General features: G+C 42.1%; 1 long non-coding RNA gene across 1 annotated transcript; it reads right to left on the bottom strand.

Annotated features, from left to right (window-relative positions):
* Window positions 1-1,470: 1,470 nt before the first annotated feature.
* On the bottom strand, window positions 1,471-9,939 carry LOC141055011 (uncharacterized). Its single transcript, XR_012221457.1, has 2 exons — window positions 9,666-9,939; window positions 1,471-2,205 (listed from the first exon to the last, which is right to left on the bottom strand). It is a non-coding gene; the product is annotated as an uncharacterized lncRNA (long non-coding RNA).
* Between the last annotated feature and the right edge of the window lie 8,975 nt (window positions 9,940-18,914).

The following is an 18,914-nucleotide window of genomic DNA, read 5'->3' as shown; positions in this document are numbered from 1 at the left end:
GTGAGCCTGACTTATATACCACAAAAGATCTTTGAAAAAAATTATTAAACATGTATGCACGTACCTGGATGAGAATTACATGATTAACTAGAGCCATCATGGGCTTGTAACTAATAAGTCATGTCAGAGTAACTTAATTTCCTTCTATGACAGAATCACTGACTGGGTGGATCAGGGAAACGCAGTAGATATAGTATATCTTGACTTCAGCAAAGCATTTGCCAAAGTACATCATGCCATCCTTATTGAAAAAAATGACCAAGTATGAAATGGACAAGGCATCTGTTAGGTGGATTCATAACTGGCTTAGTGATCAAACCCAAAGAGTGGTCATAAATGGCTGCACATCCAGTTGGAAGAATGTCTTAAGTGGGGTACCACAGGACTCTGTTCTGGGCCCTGTGTTGTTCAACATTTTTAGAAATGATAAAGATGCCATAAATCTAGGCCAATAGTGGGTTTATCTTTATCAGTGATTTAGATTAAGGAATTGAGGGAAAACTGATTAAATTTGCTGATCACACAAAGCTAACATGGATAGCTAAAGGGTGCTTCACACATAGCGATATCGCTAGCAATATCGCTAAAGCGTCACCGATTTTGTGACGCAACAGCGATATTACTAGCGATATCGCTATATGTGACACTTACCTCTGACCGGCTCCCCCACTGGCTATCGTTGATCGCGCGAGAACATCCTGGGCCGTTTCTCGTTGGCGGCTTCCTGCTGGCGCCGACGAGCAACACGTGGACGCGGGCAGAAGGACGTCTGCTTCGCCGCGTCTGACAGGTAAGTAACGACCGCTGCTGCATTGCTAGTGAGATCTGCCTGTTTGGCAGCTCACTAGCGACCATTTAGCGATGCACCAACGATCCTGACCGGGTCGTATCATTGTCGGGATCGCTGGTGCATTGCGAAATGTAACGGGACCCTAACACTAGAGAGGAGAGACAAAGGATTCAAAAAAATCTAAACAAACTGGAACTGTGGGCAGCAACAAACAGAATGGTTAACAGGGAGAGATGCAGAGTCCTACACCTGGGTAATAAAAATGAAAAAATCATATACAGAATGAGAGGAATATGGCTAAGCACCAGCACATGTGAAAAACACATGAGTATTCTAATAGACCACAGACTGAGCATGAGTCAACGGTGTGATGCAGCAGCAAAAAAGGCAAACTTAATTCTAGTTTGCATAAACAGAAGCATACAGTCTAGATCACGTGAAGTAATTATCCTCCTCTTTGGTCAGACCTCATCTGGAATACTGTGTCCAGTTCTGGACATCACATTTTAAAAAATACATGCACAAACTGGAGCAAGTTCAGAGAAGAGTGCCCAGAATGGTGACCTGGCACATCAGGGGCTCTCCCAGTGGGTCATGGCACCAGCAAACCACAACAGTAGTTTGCCCTGTGCCTGAAAAGTATTTACCGACTACAAGTAGGGTATTGGTGCACTTAGGAGAAATTTTTCAAATTTAAGTTTTTATTGAAGGATCATATCATTTTCAATTACAAAGATACAAAAAAGAAGAAACAGGACACTAGCATCAATATATCATAAAATATAAGTATGATGTCCATAGGGAAGGGAACATTTTAAGCCATCAGTATTCCAATTATGAGGTTACTAAAATCCAAAAGAAACCATACACAGTGCAGCCAGGCACGGACAAGCGTAGACCACAATCAATAGGGAGAAGAAGCACACTGTAGAAAATGGGGGAGGGTCACCTCAGTCTGATGAAAGGCGGTAGGCCTGAGGATAAATTTTTATAACAAACTGAGGTTCATTTTTTCCTACTAGCCCTTAAAAAAATTAAAACATTTTTTTTTTTTTTTTTTTTACAAAAAAGTGATTTTTTTTTATCTTCACAGCTCAATGTTATTAACTTCTGTGAAGCACCTTGGGGTTTAAGGTGCTCACCATACATCTAGAAAAGTTCCTTGAGGGTCTAGTTTCCAAACTGGGGTCACTTGTGGGGGGGGGGCTTCCACTGTTTAAGCACATAAGTAGCTCATCCAATGCGACATGGCATTTGCTCTCGATTCCAGCCAATTTTGCATTCAAAAAGTCAGTGTTCCTTCCCTTCTGAGCCCTTCCTTGCATCCAAACAGTAGTTTTCCCCCACTTATGTGGTATTGGTGTGCTTAGGAGAATTTGCACAACAAATGTTGGAGTCCATTTTCTTCTGCTACCCTTAAGAAATAAAAAAAAAGGGTCTAAAGTAAAATTTTTGTGAAAAAAGTTCATCATGAAGTACAATATATCACGAAAAAACATTTTGAGAATCAGTAGGATCCGTTGAAGCGTTCCAGAATTATTACCACGTAAAGTGACACTGGTCAGAATTGTAAAATTTGGCCTGGTCATGAAGGTGAAGACAGGCTTGGGGTAAAGGGGTTAAAATTAAAATGAAAAAATTGTGAAGATAGCTTTAATTTCAACCACATGTGACTAAGGATATGTGCCCACGATCAGGTAGAGCATCGTTTTAGATGCAGATCACATGTGCTGCGTCCAAAATGCTGCGTTCTACATTACAAGCACAGTGAATGGGATTTATAGAAATCCCATGCCCACTGAGCTTCTATTTAACGCTGTGTATACTCACCCGCCGTGTGGGTTTATGAGTCGCAGCATGTTAATTATCTGCAGCAGAGCCATTATCTGCAGCATAGCCATTTATAAGGTGAGGTAAATCCACATGGTTCACTGAACAAATGCAGAATTAACTGTGTGAATGGAACGCATTCTTTTGGACACAGTGAAAATATGCTGCGCCCAAAACGCTGATATTTCCTGATCATGGGCACATAGTCTAATGGACATCGAAAATTTGTAACAGTAAAATCCACCCATGACTGTGCAGAAATGCTGCTGATTTACCACAGATTTTCATGGTGAAGATCTGCAGCATATGTTGACATGTAGAATCACTAGCGCTACTCAATTTCCATAGAGCAGTGTTTCCCAGTCTCCAGTCCTCACGGCCCCCAAAACGTCATGTTTTCAGGATTTCCTTATTATTGCACAGGTAATGGGATTATCAAGGCAGCAGAAATTTCCACAGGTTCTCACCTGTTGGGGGCCGTGAGGAATGGAGTTTGGGAAACGCTGGTCGAGAAGGTTTTTTTCTTCTGTGTATGGAATACATGTCACAAAATTTAATCCAAAATTTTGGAACAATAAGGGCTTGTCCACAGTTTTTTGCCACATTATTACCTCTTTTTTTTTTATTTGCTAGGTAAAAGTAGCGATTTACACAGTAACAGTAAAGTGAATGAGATTGTCATGCAGTTTATTTCTTTTAATGAAAACTGGATTTGAAACGGCGCTGTGGAAGGAAAATAGATATAGTATAATACATAAAGTATAAAAGGATCAGAGGAAATAGTGCGGTAGCCAGCTTTTGAAACGCGTCGGAATTTGGTTTCAGCTTGGACTAAAGTGACGTCACATAGGACCATCTGAGCATACTGCAAGGGAAGAGGCACGCTCCCACATGAGCTATGAATTCAACCAGCAGTAATTGCCTCACCACACGCCATTGGCTGAGGCAGCACTTTTTCAGACCATGACCAGTTCTGTACACTACTGCAAATAGGTATTCAAGCACCCATATCTATCCTCCTCACGGAGCACGAGAACCGATGGAACCCTTTTGTTGTCTACTCATCAGCGCACAAGATGGCTTCATAGGACCCGACAGGACCCAAGCTATTACCAGGTTAGAGGAACTCTGACTGTACTCTTACCTTCAGCCGGAGCCATCGTATGTATTCTGTAATGCTGTAGAAAAGCCCCCGATGTATCCTGAAAGATAAGAAAAACAAGTTAGATTATACACACCCCGGGGGTCCGGTCCGATGGGTGTCGCGGTCCGGTCCCTCCCATCTTCTAGTGATGACGTCCTCCTTCTTACTTCTGCCACGGCTCCTGTGCAGGCGTACTATATCTGCCCTATTGAGGGCAGAGCAGAGTACTGCAGTGCGCAGGCGCCGGGAAAGGTCAGAGAGGTCCGGCGCCTGCGCACTGCAGTACTTTGCTCTGCCCTCAACAGGGCAGAGAAAGTACGCCTGCGCAGGAGCCGCAGCAGAAGTAAGGAGGAGGATGTCATTGCTAGAAGATGGGAGGCGCCGGACCGGACCGCGACACCCACCGCACTGAACCACCTTCTGCGGTGAGTATAATCTAACTTGTTTTTCTTATCTTTCAGGTTACATCGGGGGCTTATCTACAGCATTACAGAATGCTGTAGATAAGCCCCTGATGGCTGTGGCTGCATCTCATAGGCCAAAAATGAGGTGACAGATTCCCTTTAAAAGATCTGGTGATTTGCACTTGCTTGAAAAATCAACAGCACATAAAATTGAAACACAGGATGGATCTTTTTATTGGTCAAACTCAAAATCTTATCGTTGTTGCATAGTTTACAACTATTGACAGCTGATTATATCTCCACGTTTTGCAGAAAAAATGCTTTTAACCTAACTGTAAAATATGTTCTGTATTGAATTGATGATTTCCTAGAAAATGTACGGTATTTCAATAGCAGGAAAATGCTACTCTGTCACCACCAGATGGCGATAGAATGAGTGGCACACAGCAGTGCCTGATCAAAGGTATTTTTGATATATTTACCGTTTAAAAACATCTACCAATGTGTAGTGAAAATATCATTTCAAAATTGTAGACCATGCCCTGAATACAAGGTTTTTGTAACATTAATAATGTTGGCAGTTAGGTCTGCTGGTCATCTTTTAATTGCATATTGATCTGTGCGCCTGCATTAAAGCTTATTTACATGAACATATGGGAATAATGTTTATATTGTGATTTATGTTTGCTTTATGGCTACTTTGAACTGTTACATTTGTATATAAGTGTGTTTCATAGTGGAATTACATTTATCTAGAAATATCATATGAAAGAAAAATACATACATCCCACGCACACCTAGCTTTTTACAAACTTTTCACACATTTGATAAAAATACACTGATCTTGTCGCAAACAGATGCATTATTAATCAATTTAACATAATATTTTATATAGAAACGGGCTGATACACCGGACTATTCATCACCTTAATGAAGCAAAATACATTGTGACTTTTCTATCTTGCATGGGGCTGCTTTTCAAAAACTTCTCTTTTTTTTTTAAATCTAAATATTGTTTTTCCTAGGATTAAATGGCACATACAGTCAACTTTTTTGTCTGAATACGGTTTGACCTCATAAATTGCATCATTCCATAGCTGGGCTCAGAAAATGCTTGTTTTAATATCGAGATTAAACAGTCATTCTGACATGGGTTTACAAAATCAATACACCCGTCTCATCAGGTCTGAGAGATCATTTTTTTCTAAAAAGCAGTTGTGAAGCCTAAAACATCATATTTCTATATTTTTTTTTTGGTCCTTTCCCGTAATTGCCTAAACAGCATGCTTATCAAGGGCCGCACCAAAATATGAAACAAACATTTATGGACAAATTCATAAGTTCTACAGTACGACATGGGAGTATAAAATGTAAAGGAGTGTGAACTAAAAAAAAAAATAAAAAAAAAAAAATGGTTCACATACTGTAAAAATCTGAAATATTTGATTTTCAAATCTACGTCATTCTCTACGTGCTGCAGATTTGTTTTTTCACATTTTAAATTTCGATTTAAATGATGACATTACACAACGAGTGACAGCCGTGTCCAAATCCTAACACGGGCAGCTTTTGTTTCCGATTTCTCTTAGATTTGCTGGTGTTTTTTGGACATTTCCGCTACTTCTGTATATGACCCTCATCATGAGGCTACAGGAGCTATCATGGCTCCCTTCTCGTGCACAAACCGCATGTTGTAAAGGTATTCTGGCATTGTATATCATCAATGTGATAAATAGTATTATCATTTATGGCCAGAAAATGGAACGTATCATGTGAGAATTGCCCCCCAAACCCCGGTTGGGAGCTAGCTGCGGAATTTGGCTGATTTTAGGTGCACACCCCTCAGCGTTCGGAGAAGGCGGATGTTTACACTATGAGAAATATTAGGATTATATACAGACATGTGTGACGTGACCTGCTGCGGGTGGGAAGGGGTAGCTTGGCCCTGTCCCAGGCTGGATAGGGGGATATCCTGTCCCAATGCAGGCAGGATACAGCTGTACACACATCCCTCGGGAAATCCTTCCGCACTCTGACACATCAGCTGGATATACATCTGCTCGTCTGTGGCCATACTTGTAACCCTGTGTAGCCTATGCAGATACATATACACAGTATACACGTCTCCTTTTCTGTGGCTCGGACGCCCTGGACAAAGGTCTCTCCGGCGCCTCACGCTGACACAGCTGATATATACTGCATATAATATGTACATTAATTCCTGGCATTTTTCGATGGCGACATTGCGCCTCAGCACTAGGAATTTTGCACAGTTGATTTCATTGAGCTGTAGAGAGAAAACTGTTGCTATGGTGACTGGTCAGGAGCAGAGCATCCTCAGTACACATCTCCTCATAGTCCTGGCTTCCTCTCCCCTCCCTCCTTCTCTGTCTAATTCCTCCTGCCCTTTCTCCTACCTGTCTCCCTGTTGGACACCTCTGTCTATCTGTACAAGTCTTCTTTTCCTTTTTCCCCAACCCTTCCCCCTCATTCCATTCTCTGTCTGTAAAATGCATGTCCTCTGTCCTGCATTCCATGTCTCTCTCCCTCCTCCCTATTTCCCCCACCCCCACTTCCTACCCTTCCTTCATTCCTTCTATATATCCTCTTCCCCACCTCCCTGTAGCGATCCATGTGTTGAGAATTCTTCCATCACAGACATGATGCAGTTATTGGGGGGCTCTAAGCTCTCCCCCCGAAAGGGCTTCCATGGCAACAGCATCTGTGTTACCATGGCAGTCTCTGATGTCATTCGCTCCTGCATCAGCGGAGCAGCAAAGCTTTGCTGTATAGTAGGGGCCATAATCTGTTGCAGAGGCTATTGATAACCGTATTTTTGGGGAGGCGAATTTTCCAGAAATATTTGCAAAATCTTGTCTTAAACTCTTTGAAGACAGCTTTGTAAGTGCGCCGTAAATACCAATGAATTGAATTTGCAAGGGGAAGTGCACTTAGTCTTCAAAGGGTTAAGGAAATACTACCATGCATGCCAAGGATAGCACTACACATACCAATGATAATTACATTACACAAACCATATGTCAGACCCCCTTACCTTCTTCTTTTGTGAATCTGTTAATTAAAGTTTACATCATGCCCTATACCATGAGCTAAAAATGTACATCCTTCCATCTAGTAACGTGCAATCATTTGCATATCCCTGCCTCCGCTGCCGAAAGTCTAGAGAAACTGGCTGGCCATTAATTGGAAATAATGTCTGTCTCATCCCTATTTCTACTCACTGTACGCATGTAAAAGGGACCTGTCACCAGATGAAAAGCGGCCAGATTTGACTTTTATTGTATTCCCGCTGTCCCCTCGAATATTCAGATTTTTCGGTTAGTTTTTCCTTTTTTTTTTTTTTTTTTAAATACCAAAAACAATTCCATCGATATGCATCTTTTTATTTAGTGCTAATTTGAATGTTCTTTTCCAAGGGAGTTGCTCACAGGGTAATAATGCAGAACAGTCTAAACTCACATCGTCTGAGAAACCTGTGAGCTACGTGCCACCATAAAAAACAGTAATAAAAAAGGCCCACATCTCTGAAACTGTATGGCGGATTAATTAAAGCAAACTATGACAACTGGCCACTATTGTCCTACTGACAGAGCCTCATTAAAGGGAACCTGTCACCAGGTCCCCTATTAAAGGATGACTAGCAGCTATGTAAGCTATCCCCTCTGCACAGCACAAAAAAGATCTTTTATTATACCCACGATACATTGACGTTCAGTCCGATGGGCATCGCTGGTTTGTCTTTAGCGCGTCCTTACTCGTCGCAATTGTCATCCTCCTGCTTACTTCATGTGGATCACGTGTCCTACATCAGCCACACAGCGTCCCCAAATCGCGTGTAGTGAAACCTCCACCAGGGGGAGCTGGTGAGGGAAGAGAGGTTACACACTAAGAGCAGCAACCCTGAGCAACAGCACAGGTGCCACAGGTAACGAGAGAGAATAGTCAGACACTAGCAGGAGCAGACGTACCAGAAGGAGCAGCAATACACGTAGTCAAAATACCAAGCCGAGAGTCAGAAAGCCAGAACATGAGCACGGGGTCCAAAACGTGAGACAAAATACGTGGTCGGGGTACAAGCCGGGGAGTCAGATACCAGAGAGGGAACGCAACAGCAGAGACGAATACCAAGAGACGGGGTCAGAAATCAGTCCGGGTCATACACGTGAATATCAGTCAAAGGCAGGAGGAACACCAAGGTACAAGGGTCAGAGACTCTAAACTGGAAGCTTGAGCTATCACTAACACTGGTCAGCAGGCTGTGAGAGACTGAAATAGTCCAGCTAGCTCCAGAACGAGGCTGAGGAGATTAACTCCCGCATGACCAGTCCGGAGTGAAGACAGCAGAAAAACTCCGGACTGGACCATGACATCGCGCTCCTGCGAAGGGGAATGTCTCTCTGTCCTGCCTAACGCATACTCCGGGAAAGGCCAAAGAGCACCTGTGCAGGAGCGGCAATCAGGAGACACTTTGTGCATAACCTTGAATGTGTCATCCGCATGAAACAAGCAGTAGGATGACTTCAGCCTTTCAACAAACTTTTTTCGGCACCGAACCCAAACAGTAAAACGGACTTCTTGGAAACAGTCTGTGTTTCGAGTCAATAGGTGTCTGATACGATCCCTGAACTTTACAGTTTGGGTTCCCTAATTACAACCAGCACAGTAATACCTACAATTTGACCTTTGCTGTAATGTTACCTCACTTTGACAGTAAACTGAGACATTAGTAACCTCTGCTTGCTGCCTTAGGGTGCTTTCATGATGAGTTCTGTCACCCGTTCTACTACGTCTGGGTGTCTGTCTCCAGTAGGCGTACATGCCTTAAAATTATGCACATTTTGTCGACACCATTATAGCCTATGGTTCCATCGGTGAATACGCCTGAAATAGTCTTGCGGGAGGTTCGAACGTAAGCCCCAATGAAGCAATTGAATGCAGTGTGAAAGCACCCTTAGGCCGGGGTCAGACTTGCGAGTACAATGCGAGAAACTCGCGTTTCAATACCCGGCACTGCCGCCGGCCGTTCAGACAGGAGCATTCAGCTGCATAGAAGTACACGCAGCCTCACACTCCGACAACCACAAAAATGTCCAAAAACATACTAATGCAGTAGGGGAACCTTCACCATAAAGGACTTCCCAGCATGCATAAAGTACAGGGGCATGTGAAATACATAGACCAAAAAGTGGATACAAAGTATCCTGAACACACCACTCACAAGAGAGATATATCATAAATAAAAAATAAATTTTATTAAGTAAATTCATATAATAGATAAAACAAAATACAAGTAAGAGGAAGGAATGTATACCCAAGTGAAACACACACAAATACAGGAATAAAGGAATGGATACAGGAAATGGTAAAGTGCAAAAATATATAAGCATATATCCACCTAGACCCATAGTGGTCTGTAAAGTGCTATATAGAGGAAAAAATCCCCATGCTGGTAATCACATATAACATGAGCACATACCCATTTAATCGCCTGTTCACAGAATTCCTGGAGTCCGACGCACGTTTTGCCTTTTTAGCGTTTTCAAGGCAATTGTGTGTGTCATGACTTGAGACCTATTTGATATATATAGTAAACCCACCCAGTCATGGGCCAATCCTCCGTTGCGTACGTCACCACCGCCCCGGGGTCTCAGGTGCAGCCGCTTTCAGCACTCAATTGTGGCGTGCATGGAGGAACACCTCCCTGATGACGTCATATCCGCACGCCACAAATGATAGAGGCCATCGGCAAGAAGCAGGGGACCTAGGTGTGGTGCACATGCGCGTCGCCATCTTTTTGTAGCCCAATCACCATACTTTCAGAGCCTTTATCTGGAGAGGCAAAACCTTTTACTTGCCGCGCCTGCAGCACATATTAAATGCAGGAATCTGGGAAAGTACCGCTGCAGTGTAGAAAGGGCCCTATAAATAACGCCATATGCAAAAGATAACATTAGAAATAGCCCAAAAGGTGAAGCACAGCAATAAAGAGCACACTCCATAACAGGTTATTAGTGAAACATTAACCTTTTCAGAAAATTTGCAGGTTGTGCGACAAAGGATTGAAGCATTATAATAAAACACCATCATTTAGAGCATATAATATCATTGCAAATTCATATGACAATAATTCCAACATGCAGAGTCTCATAGCACAATTGTTCTCTGTATAGTATGAGTAACAATAAAATCGATAATATAATGACAAAGCTACTAATACATTGGCAAAAAAAAAAAATGTCTAAAACAATCCAATTGCATGCTTGTTATAATGATCATTTGGGAGTGAACCGCAGCATTGTTGGAAAGGATTCTTTTCACAATGTAGCTCAGCATCAAACACGTTTAACAATCCTGGGTAAGTATGTGAAACCATAGTTCAGACTATATCTGAAAGGGCAAAACCCTTTACGTGCCGCGCCTGCAGCACATATTAGATGAAAAAATCTGGGAAAATACCGCTGCAGTGTGAAAAGGGCCCTATAAATAGCACCATATGCAAAAGAATCTAGGAATCGCCCAAAAGATAAAGAGCACACTCCATAACGGGTTATTAATGAAACATTAACCTTTTCGGAAAATTCACAGGTTGTGTGTCAAAGTATTCAAGCATTATAATAAAACACCATCATTTAGAGCAGGGTTTCCCAACTCCAGTCCTCAAGGCACACCAACAGATCATGTTTTCAGGATTTCCTTTGTATTGCACAGGTGAAGCAATTATCACCTGAGCAATACTAAGGAAATCCTGAAAACATGATCTGTTGGTGTGCCTTGAGGACTGGAGTTGGGAAACCCTGATTTAGAGCATATAATATCATTGCAGATTCTTATGACAGTGATTCCAACATGCAGAGTCTCATAACATAATTGTTCTCTATATAAATATGAATAGCAATGAGATCAATGATGCAATGACAATAAGATCACTAGTACATTAGCCAAAAGATATCAGAACAGTCCAATTGTGTAATTGTTGTGATGATCATTTAAGGGGGAACCTCAGCATTGTTGGAGAGTCCTTTTCACAATGTAGCTCAGCATCAGATATGGTCACACATGTTTGGCAATCCTGGGTAAGTATATAAAACCATAACTCAGACAAGAAAAATGCCAAAAATCACTAAAATATAAAAATAACAAAGAAAACAAGTTAAAAACAAGACATGAGAAAAAAAAGTTTAAAATCAGCAGAGTTACAAAAACGGAGCAAAACTAAGTGTTTCATTCAATCCCATGGGAGTCATAGTGCCCAACTCAAAAATCCATCTTGTCTCCGTTTGGGCCAAGGGTTTTTTCATGTTTCCACCCCTTATACCTCCATGGATCCGGTCAATTCCCCTGATCTTAAGGCCACTTGGATGTGAGTCATGATGCACCCCAAAGTGTCTAGGCAGAGTTTTTAACAGCGAGAGGTCTTCTACCTCCTTCGCTGCCACAATATCTCTTAGGCCGGAGTCACACTACAGTCTCACAGGTTAAAACCAAGCTCTGGCACCGGCACTCCGGAGCGCAGCATGCAGCTCCATGTATTGCTGTGCGGCTGCACGCCCTGCTCTGGAGTTCCGGCGGCAGAGCTTGGTTTTAACCTGCGAGACTCGGCCATATCTCGCTGTGTGTGATCCCGGCCTTACGTGCTCTCTCACTCTAACTCGTAGCTCCCTAAAGGTCAAACCAATATATATTTTAGAGCAAGGGCACTGTGCAAAATAAATTACAAAAGAAGTTGTACACCATATAGTGAGAGATTGTGTATTCCTGGGTACCGTCGGCGGTTGTAAAGTTTTTTGTCCTAATAATATTAGTAAATTACACGCCAGACAATTCCCACAGGGAAAACAACCCCATCTCTGTTTCTTAATTCCAAAAAGAGTTTTTTGGGGTACAACATAATGACTCCTGACCAAGTGGTCCTTAAGATTTCTACTTCTCCTGGCTGTAATAAAGGGTCTTTCTGAGATTTCTTTATTCAATATTGAATCAGTTTGAAGAACCGGCCAATGTTTGGCAAGAATTTTTCGCATAGTATGCCACTGGCAGTTGAACGTAGTAATAAACCTAGTGTGAGTATCACAGTTCTCCTTTGGAGCAACAGAGTTATATAATAATTTTGTTATGGGGTATATTTGGCTCGATGGTACCCATGTTTAATATTTCTCTGGCTGTACCCCCTTGCCCGAAAACGTTCCCTTAAATCTTTTGCCTGTTGTTAAAATTTATCTGCCGTAGAGCAAGTACATTTGGCCCTTAGGAATTGGCCAATGGGGATGGCCTTAATAGTTGAGTGAGTATGTCCAGAGGAGGAGTGAAGAAAATAATTAATTGAGGTCTCCTTTTGGTGGATGTCAGTATGGACGGACCCTGAGGTATCAACTGACAAGTCGATATCTAGAAAATCAATTCTACGTTCATGCCATTTATAAGTCAATTTGATGTTATATGGATTATTATTTAAATTTGACATGAACCTATCCAGCTCAGAGACCGGGCCCTGCCAGATAATCAAGAGGTCATCGATGTAACGAAACCAGCACTGCACATGGTCAGCGGCGCATGCCCCCTCCTCACGGAAAACCTCCCTCTCACAGAAACCGAGAAAGAGGTTTGCGTAGGCGGGCGCACACGCCGCACCCATGGCAGTGCCAAGCCTCTGCAGGTAATACCGGTCTCTGAACGTAAAAAAATTGTGATGTAAAACGAACTGTAAAAGTTCCAAAATTAAATCAGCAAGGGGTCCGTCCATATTGCTCATCCCTAAAAAAAAACGCACAGCCCGTAGCCCATGACTATGCTCAATGCATGTATAAAGGGGCTCGACGTCCGCGGTGACAAAGAGCATGTCGGGGTCCAAGGATAAACCAGCAACCCTAACCAGGACGTCCGCAGAGTCCCTGACATAGGAGGACAGCGTCTCCACTAGGGGTTTCAGATAAAAATCAATACATTTACATATGGGATCACATAGCCCTCCCATGCCAGAGACTATGGGACGCCCCGGGGGATCAATGGGGTCCTTGTGGACCTTCGGAAGGAGGTATAGAGTGGGCACTTTTGCAAATTTTGGCAACAATCCATCCAAAACTTTTTTGGGGATAATCCCTTTTTCCCAAGCTTGGGTTAAAATGACCTCCAGTTAAAGAGAGAATGTGGCCAATGGATTAAACGGAAGAACTGAATAATAATCTTTATGCTTGAGCTGTTTGAAAGCTTCCTTCTCATATTTATCAATCGGCCAGATCACGACATTTCCCCCCTTGTCTGCCTGTTTGATAACTACATCATCCAATGCCTTAAGGTTTTGCCTCTTCAGATATAGGCTCTGAAAGTATGGTGATCGGGCTACAAAAAGATGGCGACGCGCATGTGCACCACACCTGAGTCTCCTGCTTCTTGCCGACGGCCTCTATCATTTGTGGCGTGCAGATATGACATCATCAGGGGGGTTTTCCTCCATGCACGCCACAATTGAGTGCTGAAAGCGGCTGCACCTGAGACCCGGGGGTGGCGGTGATGTACGCGACGGAGGATTGGCCCATGACTGGGTGGGTTTACTATATAAATCAAACAGGTCTCAAGTCATGACACACACAATTTCTTTGAAAAAGCTAAAAAGGCGAAACGTACGTCAGACACCAGGAATTCTGTGAACAGGCGATTAAATGGGTATGTGCTCTTGTTATATGTGATTACCAGCATGGGGATTTTTTCCTCTATATGGCACTTTGCAGACCACTATGGGTCTAGGTGGATATATGCTTACATGCTGATATATTTTTGCACTTTATCCACACTGTATCCATTCCTTTATTTCTGTATTTGTGTGTATTTCACTTGGGTATACATTCCTTCCTCTTACTTGTATTTTGTTTGTCTATTTATCTATGATATGAATTTACTTAATAAAATTTATTTTTTATTTATGATATATCTCTCTTTGTGAGTGGTGTGTTTAGGATACTTTGTATCCACTTTTTAGCCTCACACTCCGGTCCGAGTGCCGGGTATTGATGCAAGAGACTCGCGCAAGTTTCTCGCATTGTACTCACAAGGCTGACCCCGGCCTTACAGTCAGATCATGCACATGAAGTAGTAACCTGGTCTCTCTGTATGTTTGTCATTGTGCACTTTTACAGCAGAGATGTTGTGTGCAATTCACATCATTCTCCGTACGGAGTGAAAACTGTTTATGCAGCTACAATTAATTCAATAAAAGCAACTGGGACATTGGCACATACGTGATGATGTACTCACCGCTTCTTAGAAAGCAGCTCAGTGCCTCAATAGGAAATAGAAATCAGTCTGAATCTGAATAAAATAATAATAAAAAATGAAACGTGACATGGTGTATTCACATGTAATATATATTTTTTTATTCATGACCCAGCAGAAACAATATGCCATCCATAAGAAAACATAGCTTGTATACTGTCAATGTGAGCATTGCCATAGGTTACATACCTGATAACAGTATACACAGTACTGCACACTAGATGATTTACGCTTAGTGTATAGTTTCTTGCAATGACGTTACCTTAATTGCCTTACTTTTATAATCATCTCTTATTAGGATAGTAGAAAACAACAAGGCACTCAAAAGTCAATTAATTCTTCAGAAGGTGCACAAGTAGGGTCTCCAGCCCATAATATAAGCGATAAAAAAACTTGGCACTCGAAATTATGAAAAAAGTTATTCCATATTTATTGGCATCCAGATAACATATACTATAAACGTTTTCGGCCCCAACACAGGACCTTCATCAGAGATTTGTGTTAAGATCTGCAATTCATAAGATATGACAAGAACAGAATTAAATATACAATTTAAATGTAAACAGATGCACATGGATCATTAACTAAACTTTTGTTCTAATATCACATATCTGCATATACTTCTCGATCTTGGATAATAGAGACTGGTCCGTGGCATCAGTAGCAGTCACATGTTTTTTCTCATAATGCCTTGCAGAAATCAGTTCACATGGTCTAGTCCAGCCAATCAGAGGGATATATCACAGCCAATATAAAACTCAGAGGCCGGCCAAAGGACGCCATTTTATGCCTGTACTGTGTAGGGATAAGAACTTAAGAGTACAGTTTAGGAATAGAAAAATCCCTAATGTGATTGTGGAGTATTACTTCAGTTCTGATATACAACATTGAAAAAGGGAGTGATAGTCTCAGTCTGCAAATACTAATCCAAACATCCAAACATTAACCCCTTAACCCCCAAGGGTGGTTTGCACGTTCATGACCGGGCCAATTTTTACAATTCTGACCACTGTCCCTTTATGAGGTAATAACTCTGAAACGCTTCCATGGATCCTGATGATTCTGACTTTGTTTTCTCGTGACATATTGTACTTCATGTTAGTGGTAAAATTTCATTCAAATAACTTGTGTTTATTTGTGAAAAAATGGAAATTTGGCAAAAATGTTTAAAATTTTGCAATTTTCCAACTTTGAATTTTTATGCCTTTAAATCACAGAGATACGGCACACAAAAAACGTAATAAATAACATTTCCCACATGTTTACTTTACATCAGCACAATTTTGGAACCAAAATTTTTTTTTGTTAGGAAGTTATAAGAGTTAAAAGTTGACCAGCGATTTCTCATTTTTGCAACACCATTTTATTTTTACGGACCACATCACATTTGAAGCCACTTTGAGGGGTCTATATGATAGAAAATGCCCAAAAGTGACACCATTCTAAAAACTGCACCCCTTAAGGTGCTCAAAACCAAACCACATTCAAGAAGTTTATTAACCCTTCAGGTGCGTCAGGAATTTTTTGAATATTTAAAAAAAAATGAACATTTAACTTTTTTTCACAAAAAAAATACTTCAGGTTCAATTTTTTTTATTTTACCAAGGGTAACAGGAGAAATTGGACTGCAAAAGTTATTGTGCAGTTTGTCCTGAGCACGCTGATACCGATATGTGGGGGGTAACCACTGTTTCGGGGGATGGCAGAGCTCAGAAGGGAAGGAGCGCCGTTTGACTTTTTCAATGCAAAATTGGCTGGAATTCAGATCAGACGCCATGTCACGTTTGGAGAGCCCCTGATGTACCTAAACAGTGGAAACCCCCCACAAGTGACCCCATTTTGGAAACTAGACACCCAAGGAACTTATCTAGATATGTGGTGAGAACTTTGAACCCACAAGGGCTTCACAGAAGTTTATAACGTACAGCGGTACAATTAAAACAATCATATTTTTTCCACAAAAATTATCTTTTCACCCCCAATTTTTATTTTTCCAAGGGTAACAGGACCCTAAAAGTTATTGTGCAATTTGTCCTGAGTACGCTGATACCCCATATGTGGGTGTAAACGACTATTTGGGTGCATGGCAGAGCTCAGAAGGGAAGCAGCGCCATTTGACTTTTTTAGCTGGAATTGAGATCGGACACCATGTCGCGTTTGGAAAGCCCCTGATGTACCAAAACAGTGAAAACCCCCAACAAATGACACCATTTTGGAAACTAGACCCCCCAAGGAACTTATCTAGATGTGTGGTGAGCACTTTGAACCCCCCGTGCTTCGCAGAGGTTTATAACGTACAGCCGTACAATTAAAAAATCACATTTTTTCCAAAAAAATGATCTTTTCACCCTCAATTCTTATTTTTCCAAGGGTAACAGGACCCTAAAAGTTATTGTGCAATTTGTCCTGAGTACGCTGATACCCCACATGTGGGGGTAAACCACTATTTGGGCGCATGGTAGGGCTCGAAAGGGAAGCAGCGCCATTTGGCGTTTTTGGCTGGAATTGAGATCGGACACAATGTTGCGTTTGGAAAGCCCCTGATGTATCAGAACAGTGAAAACCCCCAACAAATGACACCATTTTGGAAACTAGACCCCCAAAGGAACGTATCTAGATGTGTGGTGAGCACTTTGAACCCCCCCGTGCTTCGCAGAAGTTTATAACGCCCGGGCGTGAAAATAAAAAAATCGTATTTTTTCCACAAACATGATCTTTTAGTCACCAATTTTTTATTTTTCCAAGGGTAACAGGAGAAATTGGACCCAAAAGTTGTTGTCCAATTTGTCCTGAGTACGCTGATACCCCATATGTGGGAGAAAACTACTGTATGGGCACACGTCGGGGCTCAAAAGGGAAGAAGTGACGTTTTGGAATGCAGACTTTGATGGAATGGTCTGCGGGTGTCATTGCGTTTGGAGAGCCCCTGATGTACCTAAACTATTGAAACTCCCCACAAGTGACCCCATTTTGGAAACTAGACCCCCCACAGAACTTATCTAGATGTGTGGTGAGCACTTTGAACCCCCAAGTGCTTCACAGAAGTTTATAACGCCCGGGCGTGAAAATAAAAAAATCATTTTTTCCACAAAAATGATATTTTTGCCCCCAATTTTTTATTTTCCTAAGGGTAACAGGAGAAATTGGACCCCAAAATTTGTTTTGCAATTTGTTTTGAGTAGGCTGATACCCCATATGTGGGCGCATGGCAGAGCTTGGAAGGGAAGGAGCACCATTTGACTTTTTCAATGCAGAATTGGCTGGAATTGAGATCAGATGCCATGTTGCATTTGGAGAACACCTGATGTGCCCAAACAGTGCAAACCCCCCAATTCTAACTACAACCCTAACCCCAACACACCCCTAACCCTAATCTCAGCCCTAACCCTAGCCCTAACCCTAGCCCTAATGGGAAAATGGAAATAAATACATTTTTTTATTTTATTATTTTTCCCTAACTAAGGGGGTGATAACGGGGGGTTTGATTTACAGCTGTCACACGATAAAAAACGCTTTTTATTGTAAAAATAGTTTTTGCATCATCACATATTGAGAGCTATAATTTTTCCATATTTTGACCCACCGAGTCATGTGAGGTCTTATTTTTTGCGGGACGAGCTAACATTTTTATTGGTACCATTTTCAGGCACGTGACATCTTTTGATCGCTTTTTATTCCGATTTTTGGGACGCAGAATGAACAAAAACCAGCGTTTCATGAATTTCTTTTGGGGGGGTGCGTTTACACCGTTCCGCGTGCGGTAAAATTGTTTTTTTTTTATTTCTAAAAAATAAATTTATTAGGGAATATTTTTTTTTAATTTATTTAGCAATTTTTAAAAAAATATTTTTACACTTTTTTTTTATTTTACTTTATTACATTGTCCCAGGGGGGACATACCTGTCATGTGACAGATTGCTGATCTGTCACATCACAGATCACTGTGACAGATCAGCGATCTGTCACAGGCACTGCACAGGCTTTCCTCATGCCTGCGCTTTGCAGGCACTGAAGAAGCCAGCTCACTGCAGGCCCCCGAAAGTCCCCGTCGCCATCTTGGATTCGGGGACCTGCAGGGATGGAGCTCCCCGCAGCAGCGCTGTACATTGCGGTGCTGTGGGGGGCTCAGGGAAGCACGGAGGGAGCCCCCTCCCTGCCGATGCTTCCCTTTGACCCCCGGTACACCGCGATCGTGTTTGATCGCGGTGTGCAAGGGGTTAGCGTGTTGGGGGCGGTTCGTGACTGTGATAATCAGCTGACACCCGTCCGCGATCAGCGGCGCTCACCACGTGGGCGCCGCTGATTGCTGTGACGTACTATCCCGTCCCTGGGAATTAACGCCGCTGATCGCTGTGACGTACTATCCCGTCCTTGGGAATTAAGTCCCAGGGCACATGGATGGGATAGTACGTCACATGACAGAAAGGGGTTAAAGTGATATGTATGGAGTTGCTGTAGC

Source organism: Dendrobates tinctorius, unplaced genomic scaffold (genome assembly GCF_039654945.1).
Source record: "Dendrobates tinctorius isolate UK_male_01 unplaced genomic scaffold, ASM3965494v1 ptg000183l, whole genome shotgun sequence".
NCBI classification, from domain to species: Eukaryota; Metazoa; Chordata; class Amphibia; order Anura; family Dendrobatidae; genus Dendrobates; species Dendrobates tinctorius.
The sequence above is the reverse complement of the archived record's forward strand: the minus strand, read 5'-3'. Positions and strand labels throughout refer to the sequence as shown.